Source organism: Schistocerca gregaria, chromosome X (assembly GCF_023897955.1).
Source record: "Schistocerca gregaria isolate iqSchGreg1 chromosome X, iqSchGreg1.2, whole genome shotgun sequence".
NCBI lineage: Eukaryota > Metazoa > Arthropoda > Insecta > Orthoptera > Acrididae > Schistocerca > Schistocerca gregaria.
The window spans coordinates 387,478,171-387,496,627 of NC_064931.1; positions in this window are offsets into that span (position 1 = coordinate 387,478,171).

Consider the following 18,457-nt stretch of genomic DNA (forward strand, 5'->3'; position numbering starts at 1 on the left):
TTTACTTCCCACCACTACCAGATTAACGAATCCCTGACGCTCCAGAATGCGTCCCATCACCCCACCCTTTCATTTAGTCAGGTTGTTTCTTAATTTTTTGCCGTAATTCGTCTAAGTACCTTCCCGTTAGTTATTTTATCTACCCATCTAATCTTCGACATTCTTCTTCATTCTCTTATTTTCGTCTCTCAACTGTTTATCGTGCACGTTTTCAGACAACTACCTTCAGAAAAACTCCCTAATATTTAAATGCACACTGAGATGACAATAGTCACACTTGCAGATGGCCGTAGAATCGCAAAAAAAATGGTTCAAATGGCTCTGAGCACTATGGGACTCAACATCTTAGGTCATCAGTCCCCTAGAACTTAGAACTACTTAAACCTAACTAACCTAAGGACATCACACAACACCCAGCCATCACGAGGCAGAGAAAATCCCTGACCCCGCCGGGAATCGAACCCGGGAACGCGGGCGTGGGAAGCGAGAACGCTACCGCACGACCACGAGATGCGGGCGTAGAATCGCATACACAAGGTATAAAACAGCAGTGCAATGGCGGAGTTGTCATTTGTACTCAGGTGATTCCTGTGAAAAGGTATCCGACATGATTATCGTTTTACGATGGGAATTAATAGACTTTGAACGCGGGGTGGTAGTTGGAACTAGACGCATGGGTCATTCCGTTTAGCATGTCGTTAGGGAATTCAATATTCCGAGATCCATAGAGTAAAGAGTTTGCCAAGAATATCACATTTCAAGCATTACCTCTCAACACGGACAATGCTGTTGCCGACAGCCTTCACTTAACGACAGAGATCAGCGGCGTTTGCTTAGAGTTGTGAGCTCCAACAGACAAGAAAAACTGCGTGAAATAACCGCAGAAATTAATGTGAAACGTACGACGAACGCATCCGTTAGGACAGTGCGTTGATGGGCTATGGCAGCAGACGACCGACGGCAGTGCCTTTGCTAAGAGGACTCCTCCTGCAGCGCCTCCCCTCGGCTCGTGACAAAATGGGTTGGACACTAAACGACTGGAAAGCCATGGCCTGGACAGGTGAGTCCCAATTTCAGTTGGTGAGAGCTGACCCCACGAAGCCATGGACCCAAGTTGTCAACAAAGCACTGGGTAAGCTGGTGGTGGCTCCATAATGGTGCGGGCTGTGTTTACATGGAACTGAACCGGTCATAGACAGGAAGTGGCTGTGTTCGCGTACGTGGAGACTATTTGCAGCTATTCATGGACTTCGTGTTCCCAAACAATGATGATTTTTTATGAATGAGAATGCGCCGTGTTGTAAGGTGGCTATAATTTGGCACCTTACAAACACTCATCCACATACTTTGCCGTGAACTACAACCACAATTAGGTATCGTGTGATAGGTTGGACATCGTATATATAAATATATATAGGAGACTGACATTGTCACGTACACCTTGTAAATAATTGTTAACGCTTATTGCATGAAAGGCTGAGAGGCACCCACATGCCTTGCTCATACTGTGGCATCAAGCAGTCAGGCCTGCAAGATGAGTGGTCTGCCATGCGAGTGGATTTATTCTTATTTATCGAGTAACATCAATGATTATGAGCTCTAGTACTCACAATTAAGCTATAAATTATTCTCCTGTTTGAATATTACGCATCGGAAAGGGAAAACGCACAGCTGACTATTAGTAATTTACGCAAATCTGATTGTTCACTACGCACTGGCAATACCACATTTTCTTTCTTATTCAACAGCTTTGATCAACACGTGACCATCGCACTGAATATGAATGGCGCACATGGCGCTTTACATTGGTGATTCTCTATCTTATGGTCTCGTAATTATCTAACGCTACAGTGCACTGTCTGGATAGGATGGTGGATCTTTTGCTATATCTCACACTTCGACTCTCACACCCATCATCACGAAAATTTCCTCTAGAGCGAGCGGTACAAAAAGGAAAATGCATAACCCACTGCCTCTGAACCTATCTTGCTACTCTCCCATGCAAACCGCACACAATTAAATTACGTGAAATACATCACACTAGCAACATAGAATACAATCACAAAGAATAGTCACAATGTTAGTATCACTTCACTTTCAGCTTCCCCACTTCAATTAGTATTCATCCCAGTTTCACACGACACTGCCCCACTTCGTAACTTTTCTTTCCTACTACGAACTCTGGAGGATATATGCAAATCTTCCTGTGCAATGCAAGCCAAGTGGCGTTCCTGGATAGGTGGCTGACTTACCTTGCTTCTCTCTCAGAGTATTAGAGTTTGAATCTAGCGTCACACGGAACCATAACACGCAAAGTAATATTAAGATCATATTCATCACACGCGCGAGTCCTCAACTGATACCTAGGACGAGTACTTCTCTTTATCTTTTGTCTCATACACAGATAGAGACTCACACAGTACTCACCACGTGGGAGTGCTCGTCTCTAATTTCAAGTCCTACACACGCCATTTCTTAACTGTTTCCAACTTATAGTACACACGCCAGTAATTCAGCTTAACTTTAGCACTCTCAAGTATTTCAACTTACTGCTACACGTGGTTTCATTGTGACCGTTTGTCATTGTCGAAGATTACTACGATCCCCTTAATATTACTTTCCTGTCATTTAATTCTCCCCCCAAAGTTCCTGAAATATAGAAATTATTATTCTAAGCTACTCTTAAGTATTTCACATCCATACCACTCTCTCCACTCTTTTGTCTTTACGGAGCACACCTAAGACAGGTCTTACCAACACAAGATCCAGAGCCAGAGTGCTGAAACATGGTCGTTCTTCAGATCATCTCGCACCTCCGCCGAGGTGGTGGAGCACCATGCTACCGTATTGGTCACCCACATTTCAGGCGCTCAAAGCTCAGGTAAATTTCATCTCTTTCGTTCCACCAAAGGTGACCAAAGGAGCGTCTCAAAGATGATCATATATTGGACATTCACTATCTGCTGTTAGCAGACGACCACACTTTCATTCATTTCACAGACCTCACCAAATTGGATGTGGGGATTTATTTTGTGGGAGTGCACATGTGATCAATTAAATAAATAAATTATCCTTCTTTCCTACATTGGTATCCGGCTTCGGTGTATTAAGTGACATTGAGTTATTATTACAAAAAATATGTTGTTCTGACAAGATTAACGAAGAATATTGTACAAATTTCAATTTCGGGCGGTACTGTACCCTTTCAAGGTGACGAGATGTCTTTATTATCAGAACGACGTAATGAATGATTGCCTATACTAGTAGAGGTTGGAACGACAGAGGAAATGAAACTGCACGCGGAACTCAAGCCCTGGGTGGAAGGTCCACACAGGTGCATTGGTCCAGCTCCACACAGGAAGTGCCAAGACGGACAGTCTAGACATTTGAGCGCGAAGACACAATACAGGGGCTGCCGGCCGCTATTGTAGTAGGGCCGGAAGGATAACCGGAAAATACTTCCGAACTCTGGAGAGCTTGGACGCAGCTGAGAGGAGCGAAGGAGCGGCACCTTGGAAACCACGCAGGCTGGGTAATTTCCAAAGATTTTTACTTAGAAGCGTACCAATGTACGATTATAGGTTTCTCCTCGCTATCTTTCCGCGCTGGACGACAAAAGACTAAAATATGGTTGGTCGGCTTTCGGAAGAATCTGTAGAGAGGAACAATATTCCGTGGTTTCGGGAATATGATTCGTTTTCGTAGATACGAGAGTGGGGAGCCGAGCCTTGCTGGGAAGCCGGCGGTGGAGAGACGAGGTCTTCCGTTCTGAGCGCCAGTGTGTGACGGTCGCTCGGTATTAGCTTTGTTGGTACAGACGGACTTAATGTCTTTGCTCTCAGCAGAGTTTATAGTTAGAACAGTTAGTCACTGTACTGCTGTGAACCTGTACGATTCTGGACCTCACCTCCAGGTTGGAAGTCGTCGTTAAGTACGCAGCGTTCAGTAATTGAGAACATTTCTTCTGCCTATACTTACGTTGAGACGTTATGTGAACTCCGTCCTTGTGACTGAGAGTTCGCGTTTCTCGTCTGCAGAACACAGAGAGGAGAAGACAGTATTAGAGTATATTAGTCAGAGGACCGTCTGCTATAGTCCTAGTGTTTGAAAGCGTTTATTTGTGGCTGGAGTTCTTCCATCATCGCAGACGAGTACAAGAACCATCACTTCGACACACCGGATGCAGAACATACGGTGATATCGCAAATTGCTTAGGCTTATCAGGGCTATAAAGCTAAACAGCTGTGACCACGTTAGTTTATTTCCACTTAGGTTCCACACCACAGTAGATCATCTTTGAAAGTAGTTTCTTCTAGTGTTTGGTATGTAGATGATCTCAGTCATTTCGTGTTAGTTATATTAGACCGCGCAGTCATAATAAGGGGCAAAGTTGGGTACTTGATTAATAATTTTGTTTAGAAAATAATTGTACTTAAACGGTTGATTTTAATCTACAATAAATATATATTGAACAACAACGTTTATCATTTAGTAGTATTAGTTGCCTTCATCATTCATTTATATTTAGATTGTATTTTTTATGCTAAAAAGAGCATTAAGAGATCCTAAGATCTGCTTCGGGGGGTAGCTAGACAGGGCTAAATCATCATTTTAGCGTTTACTATTTTCCGTTGCGCACATTCAGTTTTATATCCGCCTGGAGTAGCATCTTGGAATGTGACCGGACCACAATTGTTCGCCACTGATTTGAAGAACATAATGGACAATTCGAGCGAATGATTTGGCTGCCATGGTCACCCTGAATTAATCGTATAGGACGTTTATGGGACATAGTTCGTGAACAAAATACTTACACGGCAACACTTTCGCAGTTACGGTCGGCTATAGAAGCAGTATGCTGGGGACTTCCAACGACTTGTTGGGTCCACGCCACGACGAGTTGCTGTACTACGAGGGGCGAAAGGAGGTGTAGCACGATATTAGGAGGTATTTCATGACTTTTGTCACCTCAGTGCACATTCCATGTCAACAAATTCTCCTTTCTCAAAATTACTTTTCTTGCTATTGATAGTTTGCATTTTATTCGTTCTTTACTAAGGACCTCATCATTTAATGAGAAAATAGCTAAATTCGTGTACAATGTTTAGAATCCCATTGCCCAATCTAATATGCCCACCATCGCCTGATATAATTCAGCTACAATCTGCTACCATTGTTTCCCTTTTATTGATGTCCAGACACTTTGCCGTCTCTGGCATCATGAAAATCTCATTGGCAAATCTCTAAGTTTTTATTCCTTCTACCTGTACTCTAATCCGCTTTCCAAATTTCTCCTTGGTTTCCCTCCCAGCTTTTTCAAGGTACACATTAAAAAAGTGGTGGATAGCCTACAACCCAGTGTCACTCTCTTCTCATCTACGGTTTCCCTTTCACGCTCTCCGACCCTTATAACTGCTTTCTGGTACCTGTGCTACAAACGAAGGTTTAGCTTTCTTCAGCCTATCGTCTAATGTAAGTCGCAGGGTCAGTATTGCCTGGCGTGTCCCTACATTTCTTAGGAAACTTAACCGAAATACCCCGTGATGGTATTCTACGATTTTTTCCATCATTCTGTAGGTAATTTCTGTCAGTATGTTGCATCCGTGAGTTATTAAACCGATAGTTCGGTGATAGACTAAGATTACAAAAGTCATCGGATACGTCCTAACGTTGTGCCGGACGTCCTTTTGCCACGTGTAGTGTAGCAACTCGACGTGGCATGGACTCAACAAGTCGTTGGAAATCCCCTCCAGAAATACGAAGCCATACTAACTCTATATCCGTCCATAATTGCGAAAGTGTTGCCGTTGAGAGATTCTATGCACGAACTGATCTCTCGACTATGTTCCATAAATGTTCGGTGGTATTAATGTAGGCCGATCTGGGTGGGCAAACCATTCGCTCGAATCGTCCAGAATGTTCTTCAACCCAATCGAGAACAGTTGTGGTCTGGTCACATGGCGCATTGTCATCCATAAAAATTCCATCACTGTTTGGGAACATGAATTCCATGAGTAGCTGCAAATAGTCTCCAAGAAGCTGAACATAACCATTTCCTGTCAATGACCGGTTCAATTCCACGTAAAAACAGCCCGCACCATTATGGAGGCACCACCAGCTTGCACAACTTTGTTGACATCCTGGGTCAATGGCTTCTTGGAGTCTGCATTACAATCGAATCCTACCATGAGAACTTGCCAACCGAAATGGGGACTCATCTGACCAGGCCACGATTTTCCAGTCGTCTAGGGTCACGAGCCCAAGAGAGACGCTGCAGGTGATTTGAGCTGGTAGCAAAGGAACTCACGTGGGTCGTCTGTTGTCGTGGTCAATTAACGCCAAATTTCGGCACACTGTTCTAGTGCAGACCAGATGTGGCTTGAGTTCAAAGGAATAGTATCGGCAGAAACTGAAAGATTTATACCAAATAAATTAACAAACGACCGAGCTGATCCTCCTTGGTACACAAAGCGGGTCAAACCACTGTTCCGGAAACAACGAAAGAAACATGCCAAATTAAACAGAAGCAAAATATCAAGGATTGGCGATCTTTTACAGAAGCTCAAAATTTAGCGCGGACTTCAAGGCGAGACGCTTATAATAGTTTCCACAATGAAACTTTGTCTCGAAACCTGGCAGAAAATCCAAAGAGATTCTGGTCGTATGTGAAGTATGCTAGCGGCGCGATAGTAAAGATGATACTATCGAAGACAGTGGTGTCAAAGCAGAGTTACTAAACACAGCCTTCCGAAATGCGTTCGCAAAAGAAGACAAAGTAAATATTCTAGAATGCGAACCAAGAACAACGGCCAATATGAGTATCGTAGAAGTAGATATCCGCGGATAACTGAAGCAACTTAAGTCACTTAATAAAAGCAAGTCTTCTGGTCTAGACTGCATACCAATTAGGTTCCTTCCCGAGTATGCTGATGCAGTAGTTCCATACTTAACAATCATATACAACCGTTCGCTCGACGAAATATCCGTACCCAAAGACTGGAAAGTTGCACAGGTCACACCAATATTCAAGAAAGATAGCCCGAGTAATCCATTAAATTACAGGCCCATATCATTAATGTCGATATGCAGCAGGATTTTGGAACATATATAGTGTACTAATATTATGAATTACCTTGAAAAAAGTTGTCTATTGACACACAGTCAACATGGATTTAGAAAACATCGTTCTTGTGAAACACAACTAATTCTTTACTCGCACGAAGTGTTGAGTGCTATCGACGAGGGATTTCAAATTGATTCCGTATTTGTGGACTACCGGAAGGCTTTTAACACTGTACTACACAAGCGGCTTATAGTTAAATTGCATGCCTATCTAATATCATCTCAGTTATGTGACCGGATTCGTGATTTCCTGTCAGAGACGTCACAGTTCGTGGTAATTGATGGTAAGTCATCGAGTAAAACAGAAGTGATTCCTGGCGTCCCCAACGTACTGTTATAGGCCCTTTGCTGTTCCTTATCTATACAAACGATTTGAAGACTATACGGAAAGAAGGGATGAAGCCCAAACCTCACGAAAATGAGTTAGTGGTATCATTATGAAGTTAATCAGATGTGTTTTCAGGTTGGGTGAACTTACATGAATGTGATGCGTATAGTCACGGAGTTGTAGCCAGATTAATATATAGTACGCACGGAGAAAGCGGGTCAAGTCTGTCCAATACACGGACAGAAACGGTGAAGTCCAGCAGGTGCGGATTTCTGTGCTGTATTTATTTCTTTGTCTGCTTTTATGGAATTCTGATTGTTGACATTGTTAAATGCAATGTCATTGTTGATCTTTTCTATGTATTCTCGAAGCTAACACAGAGCAGATTTGACCCTAGCTTCTTTGCTTTTTGCTGTGGTGGAATTGAATTTCGTGCCGTGATTTGTGCTAACTCAGGGCAGCCTTCGCAATCGCTTCAGCGCTTTGTAGTGCGGTAGATAGAATTGAATTCCGTGTAAAGTCCAACTGAGGTCGGTGTTTCAATTCGTGATGGAATATCCAGAGTCAAGCTGCAGTGGTAAGTCTAGAAAAAGACAGAGTATGATAGACCATCTGAAGTACCTAAAAAGCTAAGAACAAGTCACATGAAAAATGAGAGGATTGTATCTGCAAGAAGAATTTTACTTATTTGGTAACTGACGCAGAGAAGTCTACATTAATATCTACTTTCAGTTTGCTGGAGGAGTTGAACGGGCAAAGTTCTCAGGTGACAGAACTGACTTCTGTTGACAATGTACAACCCCGAAGGCCTCGCAGAGATGATACAGTAGCTACTTTAAGTGATTATACATTTCATTATAAGGTCTGAATTATGAAAGACAATACTGTGACAGATTTGTCCGTTTGTCAAAAGGCCTTTATATCACTGCATGGTATTTCAAAGAAAAGAGTAGAAACTACCAGGTACTCCTTGAAAAAATGAAGGCATGGAGCCAGTTGGGAAACGAGGGAAATCAAGTTCATAAGCTTTCAACAGAAACAGAGCAAAACATCTGCGCTCACATCAAGTCATTTAAAGGACGCTCCAGCCATTACAGCATAAATAAAACACAGAAACTGTATTTTCCTGAAGAACTCACAGTCAAGATGTTGAAGATGTTTTAGGGAACATATTCTGCTTTTTCCGTATCATATGAAACTTATCGTAAAATGTTTAATACAATATTTAACCTCTCATTCGGTTTCCCTCGAAGTGATACATGCAGTACTTGTAATGAGTTTTTTGTAACTTTCAGAGCTCTAGAGGCACAACTCGCACATGAAACAGATGGAAAGGAAAGATCGGACGTTCAAAGTAATATTAAGAGAGAGGAGGCTGAATATGAACTGCACACCGTAGCAGACAATCTCGATAGAGACGCAGGGCCGCGCGGTTGAAGGCGCCACGTCAAGGATTGCACGGCCCCTCCCGCCGGAGGTTCGAGTCCTTCCTCGGGCATGGGTGTGTGTGTTGTTCTTAGCATAGGTTAGTTTCAGTAGTGAGTAAGTGTAGGGACTGATGACCACAGCAGTTTGGTCCCTTAGAAATTCACACATGTGAACATTTAGAAAAGCAGGAAGCTTACAAACACAGAATCTATATGTATAGATTTCCAACGAAATCTTCAGTGTCCAAACATAAGCACCAACATTGTCTATAATAAGCGACAGCTTTCTCTGTATGTGTTTAACGTACATCGATTCTCAAACAGTATTTCAGTGTTTTATGTTTATCCTGAAACTATAGGGAAGAAAGGTTCAAATGGAGTAGTTCCGTTCGTGCATCGTTATGTTACTTCGTTTCTGGATCCTGAGATTAAAAATTTGGAAATCTTCTGTGACTCATGTGGTGGCCAAAACAAAAACTACACCCTTTTCAGGTTCATCCATTATCCTGTCCACCATGCCAAACGATTTGGATCAATTCGTGTGACATTCCCAGTAAGAGGACATTCATACCTGAAAAGTGACAAAGACATGGGCCTTATCAAACGTAAAACAACAGCTGAGCTATCAAAGGACTGGACAGACATAATGACAGACGCGCATGCGAAACCCACTCCTTTTCAGGTTGTTAAAGTTGATGGCTCAATGATACGTGACTGGACTGATTTCTTCCAACCAAGATACCGACCAAAATGTCCAGTTCCATAGCAAATTATTAAGGAGATGAAAATAGAAAGTCACCATCCAAGGCTTGTCATACATTATGACACTTACAACAGATCTTGTATCACATCAGTGTTATTGCTCCTGCTCGACGAATGGAAGGGGAACGAGACCTTGCAGAAGGAGAGTTTTTGTCCCCTTCACCCTGTTATGAAGGTATTCTTGTAAAGACTTTAGTCGCAGTAATTAAATGCAACTATATCATATCAGTATGTGAAATAGCAAGTCCTGCTTTATTATAACAAACCTATTGAGATACGATGCTAATAAGAGGTCGCATATCCAAGTTTTCAGGACTGCTACCTATCACCAAGGAAAAGTATCGTGATCTGCAAGAACTGAAGGTGTTCTGTGACACAGGGGTCCAAGGGTGCTATACAAAAACTCCTTTCTGGCAGTGAATTTAGAAACACGTTTTGTGTTATTTGTTTGTAATATGAAAAAAATGATAATTGAGGACTGTGAGTTATGAAAACTGTGATTTATGATGATTACTGGAATTATATCCTATTAACAATATTTTAATGAATGTGTTGTAACCATTTATTGGATAATTGTTGGTAGTAGGATATCAGGTGATTTAAAAATACAAAAGTTGAGGGATGGGCTTATTAATCAATACAATTTACATGAGTTCAATGAAAATAAAAACAGTATATTTATAAACAGTATTGTTCCTAAAACCTGTTTAGTCATGCACATTCTGTACAATAATGATTAGACTCAAGGATGAATAGATTTCTGCCACGGGAGTTGTAGGGAAGTTTTATAGTGAAGTATCATCCCAATATCGCATTACAGACTGACTTTTGCGATCTAATTAGTGTATTATGCAAAGAACCACCCACATGAACCATGGACCTTGCCGTTTGTGGGGAGGCTTGCGTGCCTCAGCGATACAGATAGCCGTACCGTAGGTGCAATCACAACGGAGACGTATACGTTGAGAGGCCAGACAAACGCGTGGTTCCTGAAGAGGGGCAACAGCCTTTTCAGTAGTTGCAGGGGCAACAGTCTGGATGATTGACTGATCTGGCCTTGTAACAATAACCAAAACAGCCTTGCTGTGCTGGTACTGCGAACGGTTGAAAGCAAGGGGAAACTACAGCCGCTTTACTGTATGGATAAATGATGATGGCTTCCTCTTGGGTAAAATATTCCGGAGGTAAAATAGTCCCCCATTCGGATCTCCGGGCAGGGACTACTCAAGATGACGTCGTTATCAAGAGAAAGAAAACCGGCGTTCTACGGATCGGAGCGTAGAATGTCAGATCCCTTAATCGGGCAGGTAGGTTAGAAAATTTAAAAAGGGAAATGGATAGGTTAAAGTTAGATATAGTGGGAATTAGTGAAGTTCGGTGGCAGGAGGAACAAGACTTTTGGTCAGGCTAGTACAGGGTTACAAATACAAAGTCAAATAGGGGTAATGCAGGAGTAGGTTAAATAATGAATAAAAAATAGGAATGCGGGTAAGCTACTACAAACAGCATAGTGAACGCATTATTGTGGCCACGATAGACACAAAGCCCACGCCTACTACAGTAGCACACGTTTATATGCCAACTAGCTCTGCAGATGACGAAGAAATTGAAGAAATGTATGACGAAATAAAATAAATTATTCAGATAGTGAAGGGAGACGAAAATTTAAAAGTCATGGGTGACTGGAATTCGGTAGTAGGAAAAGGGAGAGAAGAAAACGTAGTAGGTAAATATGGATTGGGGATAAGAAATGAAAGAGGAAGCCACCTGGTAGAATTTTGCACAGAGCACAACTTAATCATAGCTAACACTTGGTTCAATAATCATGAAAGAAGATTGTATACATGGAAGAACCCTGGAGATACTAAAAGGTTTCAGATAGATTATATAATGGTAAGACAGAGATTTAGAACCAGGTTTTAAATTGTAAGACATTTCCAGGGGCAGATGTGGACTCTGACCACAATCTATTGGTTATGAACTGTAGATTAAAACTAAAGAAACTGAAAAACGCTGGGAATTTAAGGAGATGGGACCTGGATAAACTGAAATAACCAGAGGTTGTACAGAGTTTCAGGGAGAGCGTAAGGGAACAAATGGCGGGAATGGGGGAAAGAAATACAGTAGAAGAAGAATGGGTAGCATTGAGGGATGAAGTAGTGAAGGCAGCAGATGATCAAGTAGGTAAAAAGACGAGGGCTAGTAGAAATCCTTGGGTAACAGAAGAAATATTTAATTTAATTGATGAAAGGAGAAAATATAAAAATGCATTGAATGAAGCAGGAAAAAAGTAATACAAACGTCTCAAAAATGAGATCGACAAGAAGTGCAAAATGGCTAAGCAGGGATGGCTAGAGGATAAATGTAAGGATGTAGAAGCTTATCTCACTAGTGGTAAGATAGATACTGCCTACAGGAAAATTAAAGAGACCTTTGGAGAAAAGAGAACCACTTGTATGAATATCAAGAGTTCAGATGGAAACCCAGTTCTAAGCAAAGAAAGGAAAGCAAAAAGGTGGAAGGAGTATATAGAGGGTCTATACAAGGGCGATGTACTTGAGGACAATATTATGGAAATGGAAGAGGAAGTAGATGAAGATGAAATGGGAGATACCATACTGCGTGAAGAGTTTGACAGAACACTGAAAGACCAGTGTCGAAACAAGGCCCCCGGAGTAGACAACATTCCATTGGAACTATTGATGGCCTTGGGGGAGCCAGTCCTGACAAAACTCTACCATCTGGTGAGCAAGATGTATGAAACAGATGAAATACCCTCAGACTTCAAGAAGAATATAATAATTCCAATCCCAAAGAAAGCAGGTGTTGACAGATGTGAAAATTACCGAACTACCAGTTTAATAAGTCATGGCTGCAAAATACTAACGCGAATTCTTTACAGACGAATGGAAAAACTAGTAGAAGCCGACCTAGGGGAAGATCAGTTTGGATTCCGTAGAAATATCTGAACACGTGAGACAATACTGACCCTACGACTTATCTTAGAAGCTAGATTAAGGAAAAGCAAACCTACGTTTCTATCATTTGTAGACTTAGAGAAGCTTTTGACAATGTTGACTGGAATACTCTCTTTCAAATTCTGAAGGTGGCAGGGGTAAAATGTAGGGAGCGAAAGACTATTTACAGTTTGTATAGAAGCCAAATGGCAGTTATAAGAGTTGAGGGGCATGAAAGAGAAGCAGTGGTTGGGAAGGGAGTGAGACAGGGTTGCAGCCTCTCCCCGACGTTATTCAATCTGTATATTGAGCAAGCAGTAAAGGAAACAAAAGAAAAATGCGGAGTAGGTATTAAAATCCATGGAGAAGTAATAAACACTTTGAGGTTCGCCAGTGACATTGTAATTCTGTCAGAGACAGAGACAGATAATGGAATGTAGTCGAATTAAGTCGGGTTATCCTCATGGTATTAGATTAGGAAATGAGACACTTAAAGTAGTAAAGGAGTTATGCTATTTGGTGAGCCTAATAACTGATGATGGTCGAAGTAGAGAGGATATAAAATGTAGACTGGCAATGGCAAGGAAAGCGTTTCTGAAGAACAGAAATTTGTTAACATCGAGTATAGATTTAAGTGTCAGGAAGTCGTTTCTGAAAGCATTTGTTTGGGGTGTAGCCATGTATGGAAGTGAAACATGGACGATAACTAGTTTGGACAAGAAGAGAATAGAAGCTTTCGAAATGTGGTGCTACAGAAGAATGCTGAAGATTAGATGGGTAGATCACATAACTAATGAGGAGGTATTGAATAGGATTGGGGAGAAGAGAAGTTTGTGCACAACTTGAGTAGAAGAAGGGATCGGTTGGTAGGACATGTTTTGAGGCATCAAGGGATCACAAATTTAGCATTGGAGGGCAGCGTGGAGGGTAAAAATCGTAGAGGGAGACCGAGAGATGAGTACACTAAGCAGATTCAGAAGGATGTAGGTTGCAGTAGGTACTGGGAGATGAAGCAGCTTGCACAGGATAGAGTAGCATGGAGAGCTGCATCAAACCAGTCTCAGGACTGAAGACCACAACAAGAACATGCAAAGAAATTAAAAAATAGACATTCAGATAAAAAGACATACAGGGTCAAATTTTTAATAGTATTTTTTCTACTTTTAAGGAATCCTAAAGAAACGGTCGTTGAATGTCCTGTATAAATTACAAAATCATATTTCAATAACCAATGAAACTGTAACGTTTTAAACTTTAAAACTGCTCTCCTGAAGAATCTCTTAAATGGATTTATCTTCTTCTTTCCATGTGGTCTTCATTTGGGAGGCAATCTGAGCAGCCATGTTAGGTTGTTTGCAGATGACGCTGTCGTTTATGTACTAGTAATGTCATAGAAGATAAAAACAAATTACAAAATAATTTATTAAAGATATATGTATGGTGCGAAAATTGGCAATTGACCCTAAATAACGAAGAGTGTGAGGTCATCCACATGAGGGCCTAAAAGGAATCCGTTAAACATCAGTTACACGATAAATCAGTAAAATCTAAAGGCCGTAAATTCAACTAAATCCCTAGGAATTACAATTGCGAACAACTTAAATTGTTAGGAGCACGTTGAAAATGTTGTGGGGAAGGCTAACCAAAGACTGCGTTTTATTGGCAGGGCACTTAGAAAATGTAACGGATCTAATAAGGAGACGGGCTACTGTATACTTGTCCGTCCTCGTTTAGAATGGTGCTGCGTGGTGTGGGATCCTTACCAGTTAGGGTTAACGGAGTACATCGAAAAAGTTCAAAGAAGGGCAGCACGTTTTGTATTATCGAGAAATAGGGAAGAGAGTGTTACTGAAATGATACAGGATTTGGGAAAGACATCATTAAAACAAAGGCGGTTTTCGTTGCTGAGGAATCTTCTCACGTAATTCCAAGCATCAACTTTCTCTTTCTAATGCAAAGATATTTTGTTGTCGTCGACCTAGATAGGGAGAAACGATCACCATGATAAAATGAGGGAAATCAGAGCTCTTTCGGAAAGATATAAGTGTTCGTTCTTTCCGCGTGCTATACGAGATTGGAATAACTGAGGATTGCGAAGTTTCTTCGATGAACCCTCTGCCAGGAACTTAAATGTGAAGTGCAGAGTATCCATATTGATTTAGATGTAGAACGGATACGTTCGTCGTACGTCCCACATTGATTTCTGCGGTTATTTCACGCAGTATTTCTTGTCTGTTAGTACTCACAACTCTAAGCAAACGCCGCTGCTCTTGGTCGTTAAGTGGAGTCGGCCAACACGTTGTCCTTGGTGAGAGGTAATGCCTGAAATGTGATACTCTCGGCACACTGTTGACACTGTGGATCTCGGAATATTGACTTTGCGAACTGAGATGTCCCATGCGTCTTGCTCCAACTGCCATTCAAGGTTCAAAGTCTGTCAATACCCGTCGAGAAGCCATAATCACGTCCGAAACCTATTCCCATGAATCACCTGAATAGAAATGACAGTTCCGCCAATGCATTATCCCTTGTATATGCAATACTACCACCATCTGTATATGTGCACATCGTTACACCATGACTTTTGTCACCGAAGTGAATATGCCCCAGTCATCACCGTCCTATTTTGGAAATAGAACTGTTACAGACTTCTTAAAGTCTGGGGGTATTTCACCTGTCTCATGTGTCTTGCTTACCAGATGGAATATTTTTCTCGTGATGGGCTCTCCCGAGGATTTCAATAACTGTGAGGGAATGTCGTCCTTTCCAAGATAATTTTTTTTTTAAATTTAGGTCTTTCAGTGCTGTGTCAAATTCTTCTCGCAGTATTATATCTTTCATCTTTTCTTGATTAACTTCCTTTTCCGTTTCTATGATAATGTTCTCAAAAGCACTTGCCTTGTATAGCTATTCTGTATATTCCTTCCACTTTGCAGGTTTTATTTCTTTGCACTATAATGACTTGTCATTTGAGATTTTTATATTCATACAGCTGCTTATCTTTTCTCCAAAGTTCTTTTAATTTTCCTACAATCGGTATCTATCTTTCCTCTTGTCATGCATGCTTCTAGAGCTTTGCATTTGTCCTCTTGCATACCTGCTGAGCCGTTTTGCACTTCCTGTCAGCCTCATTTCGTAGACTTCTGAGTTCATTTTGTGTGCTTGACTTGTATGTTTCTTCCTTTTGCCAGATAACTTCAGTAGGTTTCAAAGCTACCCAATCGTCCTCTGTTGTTTTCCTTTCCCCTGTTTCACTCAATTGTTCCCTAATGTATCCTTTTAAACTCCCAAGAACCTCTGATTTTTTAAGTTTGTCCACGTCCTATCTCCTTAATTTTTCTATCATTTTGCATTTCTTCTATTTTAATTTACAGTTCATAGTTATTAAATTGTGATCAAAATCTACGTTAGATCTTGGGAATTATATACAGTTTAAAATCTGGTTCCAAAATTTCTAGATATTTGTCTTACCAGTCTATAATAGCACCAGGTTTCCCCAAATGTCTTCCAGGTATACAACCTTCTTTCACGATTCTGAAATTAAGTGCTCTCAATTATTAAATTAAGCTCTTGCAAAATTCTGCCCTGCTCTTTCCCCTTTCGTTCCTCTTTCCTAGGCAACTGTTTTTTTCCCTTCCTTTTCCTATTGTCCAATCTCCCATCGAAGTTGTGTTTCACCACCCTTCACTATCCGAATAATTTCTTTTAGCTCATTATATATCGTTTCTGTATCTACTCATACATTACCGGCGGAACTATTGTAGTCACTGTCGGGTTTGTGTCTAACTTGGCTGTGATGATGTGTTCAGTATGTCGTTCATGGTAGCTTACCCACATTCCTGTTCTTGGTAGATTTACTCCATCATTCCCCCTATTTGAATTTATGTTTTAACCGTGTACTCACCTGATCAGAAGTCTCTTTCTCCCCGCCCCAGTACTTCAATAATTCTTAGTGCTCTCAGTCGGTATTTTAAAGCTGGAAGATGAGGAATCTATAAAGCAGTTAGCTAAAATATTTTCAAATTGTTTGGACATTGGAAATTACCAATAGATTCGAATAAAGCCGAAATAATCCTAAAACAAAAGAATGGTAGTACTAAAGATGCAAAGAATTATCTTCTCATCAGCTTTCTGTCCATACTTTACAAAGTCTACTAGAATTTGGACTACCAGATTCAGCACTACATCTGCTTTGGCACAACACACTGAGAAAGCTGGGTTCCGCGCAGGATTTGGTGCAATTGATCATTTCCTCACTCTACGCGAAGTAATTAGGGGAACAAACGAGTGTCATCTACCTCTTAGCCTTGCCTTTATATATTTTGGATAGGCGTTCGATTCGATCAGTCACCCAGCTGTTTTTAAGACTTGAACAGAACGAGGAATATAACAGGGCCATATTTATGTCTTATATAACATATACAAAACCTATGCAGTGTTTGTGAGTGTTGGTGAAAAGTGTGACTCTATACCCTCAAAACTATTTTCAGCAGTCCTAGAAAAAGCAATGTCTAAACTGAACTAGAAAACTAAAGTGCTGGGAAAGAGATTAAATCACCCAAGGTTTGCAGGTAATAATGTTCTGTTTGCAAATAATATAGATGAATTTCAAATACTGGTTAGTCTGCTCCGAAGTTGGTATACAAATGAACTATAGTAAATCCATGATCATAATGAATGCATGGACACCAGGCGAAAATACATCTGCTGGAAGTACGCGACAGCATAGAGTCACAGAATATGTCTACCTGGGTCAAGTTGTAAATATGAAAGGAAACCTAAACCAAGAAATATTTTGATGTATTCAGTTAGGCTGGTAAGCGTATGGGAGATATTCTTCAGTTTTGAAGTCAAAGATGTCGGGTTAGGCAAAGAAAACAGTTTTTGATCAATATACACTACCAGTAATAACTTAAGATATGGACATTAAATCAATTCATTGTTAGAACACCAGTAGCGATCCAAAGAAAAATGGAAACTTCTATATTGGGAAACACAATGAAAGTAAGAAGGAAAGAAAGCAATTGACATCAGACGGCCAACGAAGGTCAGTGGCATAATGAAAAGAGTGAATACTTCGAAATGGCAGTGGGCTGGTAATGTCGCTCGAAGAAAAGATGGTAGGTGGTCGAAATAAGTACTAGATTGAAGTCCAATTTAACATGAAGACTAAAGGGAAGATCACTGGACAGATGGAACAGAGATTTAAGAATGACAGAGGAACTGAACTGACAATAGGAACTAGGGATCGTCAGAAATGGGAGAACCTGCTGGGATCCTATGTTGCACGCCAACTCAAGAGGGCACATCACCAAGTAACTAAATTGGCTGATGATGATGATGATGGTATCAGACTTCAACTCATCCATTTCGCTTTTTAAATTCTCTAATCTACCTACCGCATTAAGGGATCTGCATTCCACGCTCCACAACAGGTCAGTGAAAAGGTCTGTCGCCAGATATCTACCTTTGCGATCAATAAAGATGTATCATGACGTTATTGAAAATGCGATAGTGGTATACTGCACGAGTGCTCGGGCGAACAGACTTCTGATAACGAGCAGCTTGAAACGTCCCCTTAGAACAATTATACAAGACTGTGCTTAAACTGACACACAATATTTTTAGCGCAACGCAATCTGACTTTCAGTAATCCCTACAAGAGAATGGCCCTGACTAAATTAACCTATACGTTTCACAAATCACTTACCTCACAAAAATCTTCGTTACTCAAACTACTGCAATACAGCGAGAGCCACTACTGCCAGCTAAATAAAAAATTCAAACTACAGAAGGCACTAACTACTGATAGGCATAGTTAGTGAATGAAAGATTTTAATAGAGAACAAAGAATGTATTTA